The following is a 3168-nucleotide window of genomic DNA, read 5'->3' as shown; positions in this document are numbered from 1 at the left end:
AACATATCAAATGAGTTATCATATGAGTTATGTCCAGTGTTACTCAAACGCTTGTGTAGACATTGTCATGTGTAGTGAGGTGAGATCTTCTATTGCCAGACATAAATATATTGTATACTAGTCATTTTGGGAGGTCGATATGCTTCTCTACAGATCAATTCAGACTAGTTACAAGTTTAGCAACATTGGTTTACATGTCATACATCTGATCCATTATGAAAGTCGCAATGTTGTAAGGATCTTTTATTACTATTAATAATAAGAAAAAATGACTTCTTTTTTATTAAAATGAACAATGTAATTACATTTGTATAGTGATTCCATATACACTTTGATTGTATCTAAAGCATTACCACTAGGATTGGAAAATAATGAAATTATACATGAAAAGTAATTTCATCAAATAATATATAGTTAATTATGTTATACTGATTCTCATTGATTTGATTTCTACTAGGGCTACTAGCACTACCAAGAGAACCCTTGTAATGTTGTAGGGTATCTTCGTCCCTCAAGGTATCTTTTGTCTGGTCCACTTTTCCTTAAGTTGGGATAATAAAAGGCTTGTTGTTTTCACAAGAATATATAATGATTTCTAGATGCTGTCATGAAGGTTATCAATTAAGACATCGTTCGTCTCTTCTTAGAGACTTGTTGGTGTAGAGGTCTCAATCATTAGCATGAAGTTAAGGCCACCATCAAAGTGTCTATGAAGCACCCTGATTAAGGCTTGTTTTCTCAATTATGATGTCTCATTTCGTATAAGACCCTCGTTGTAGCACCAAAAAATCTTCAGGTGGATTAGTTAATAGGCTCACATTTGTGCCACTGGTGGATTTGGTTTGGTCAAGGAAGAGCCAAAAACAAGTTGGCAAGACAAGAAAGGGTGCCTGCTCAAAAGAAGTGAGGTCAAATACATTGATCTAATTATTATTTTTAGTTCATTCAAAAAAATTCAACACTATTGGTTCCCTACATGGACTAGTTGATGCTCAAGTTAGTTTATGGTACACACTAAGTGATACATAACCTATTTGTTAATGTTCATGGTCAACGAGATATGCCTTGGGAAAATAGACACCTTTAATTAACCACAAAAATTATGTTTTTGTCATTTAGTTGATGTCAATTTAGTTTATTTAAAAATAAAGAGAGGTTGCTCTTATACCCGCTGCAGTTATGCGTAGTTTGGTTGAGTCTACTGATTCACTTTGTCTTCCTCTCCTTTCGCTGATCGAATCTTACAACACCATCACATTATGGAAATTAGTTTGGTTGGGTGACTCTTGAAGTCCTAATTAGATGGCCATATTCTTGATTTGAAAAGCACAAAGATATTATTTCATACAATTTTTTATGTCATAAAAATGGCAATATCGACTGAGCCTCTAATAGTAAGTGACAAGTTTATATGATGATATTTTTTAGTTTTTACTTAAATATCACAAAGATATTATTTCATACAATTTTTTATGTCATAAAAATGGCAATATCGACTGAGCCTCTAATAGTAAGTGACAAGTTTATATGATGATATTTTTTAGTTTTTACTTAAATATTTAACAGCTTTCATAGCTGGTTAGAGCACCTGCTAATTGGCATAGATTTTATATATATCTTATGATGATATTTTTTATCAACATATTTAATAGATTCATTTTTTATAAGCGTTATGGAGATTCCATTTCATACATTTTAGTTATTACTAGATCTTAGGAAAATATATTTTATAAATGCTAAATTGCTTTCATAGCTCAGTTGGTTAGAGCACCCGTTTAGTAAGCGGGAGGTCTTGAGTTCAAATCTCAATGAAAGCAATATAATAATTTTTTGCATCTTTGCCCATTCATACTTTGTTTGGTTAGAATTGATGGATTTTTTACAACTTTGTTCATACTTTGTTTGCTTGGAATTGATGGATTTTTGTATCTTTGTTATATAGTTATTTTTTGCATCTTTGTTCATACTTTGTTGGCTTGGAATTCATGAATTTTTTGCATCATTATTCATACTTTATTTGCTGGGAATTGATGGATTTTTGCATCTTTGTTTCCAAGCAATGGATTTTCTTGTTACTTGACTAAGGTTAAGTTTTTTTATTTTTCCTATTTCAAGAGATTCAAGAAGCTCCAATCTTTTGATGGTTGATACATCAAATAGGGTGTTTGGGGAGGTCGGGAATTGTTGTTACATTTCCATAGTTTTTATGTATCTTAGGAAGATTTTTCGTGATTCATTTTTTTAGAGTTTGTAGATTCCATTTGATATATTTTAATTATTACTAGATCTTAGGAAGATATTTTTTATTTTATATTTAATAGCTTTCATAGTTCAGTTGGTTAGAGTACCTGTTTAGTAAGTGGGAGGTCTTTGAGTTCAAATCTTAATGAAAACAATATAATTGATTTTACATTTCCATGGTTTTTATGTATCTTAGGAAGACTTGTTGTAAGGTCTTGAGTTCAAATCTCAATGAAGGCAATATAATTGATTTTACATTTCCATGGTTTTTTTGTATCTTAGGGAGACTTGTTGTGGTTCATTTTTTTTAGAGTTACACAGATTCCATTTAATATATTTATTTTTTTAGAGTTATGTAGATTCCATTTGATATATTTTAATTATTACTGGATCCAAATCCAACATGATTAAGGTTAAGGAAGACTTCTGGTGAGGTCTTGAGTTCAAATATCAATGAAAGCAATATAATTGATTTTACATTTCCATGGTTTTTATGTATCTTAGGAAGACTTGTTGTGATTCATTTTTTTTAGAGTTATAAAAATTCCATTTGATATATTTTATTTTTTAAGAGTTATGTAGATTCCATTTGATACATTTTAATTATTACTGGATCGAAATCCAACATGATTAAGGTTAAGGTTAATCATGTATTTCCAAGCAATGGATTTTTTTTGCATCTTTGTTCATACTTTATTTGCTTGCTACTTGACTAAGGTTAAGTTTTTTTTTATATATTTCAAGAGATTCAAGAAGCTCCAAACTTGTGACGGTTGATACTCCAAGTGGGTGTTTGGGGAGGTTGGGAATTATTTTTACATTTCCATAGTTTTATATATCTTAGGAAGGTTTGTTGTGATTTAAATATTTAATAGTTTTTATAGTTTAGTTGGTTTGAGCACCCGTTTAGTAAGTGGGAGGTTTTGA

General features: G+C 30.4%; 1 non-coding gene across 1 annotated transcript; it reads left to right on the top strand.

The window, feature by feature from the left end:
* Positions 1 to 1743: 1743 nt before the first annotated feature.
* On the top strand, positions 1744 to 1817 carry TRNAT-AGU. Its single transcript has one exon. It is a non-coding gene; the product is annotated as a tRNA-Thr (tRNA).
* The last annotated feature ends 1351 nt before the right edge of the window (positions 1818 to 3168 follow it).

The sequence above is a fragment of the Zingiber officinale genome, chromosome 3A, assembly GCF_018446385.1.
Source record: "Zingiber officinale cultivar Zhangliang chromosome 3A, Zo_v1.1, whole genome shotgun sequence".
In the NCBI taxonomy this organism is placed as follows: Eukaryota; Viridiplantae; Streptophyta; class Magnoliopsida; order Zingiberales; family Zingiberaceae; genus Zingiber; species Zingiber officinale.
This window is presented reverse-complemented; position numbering and strand designations above follow the sequence as displayed.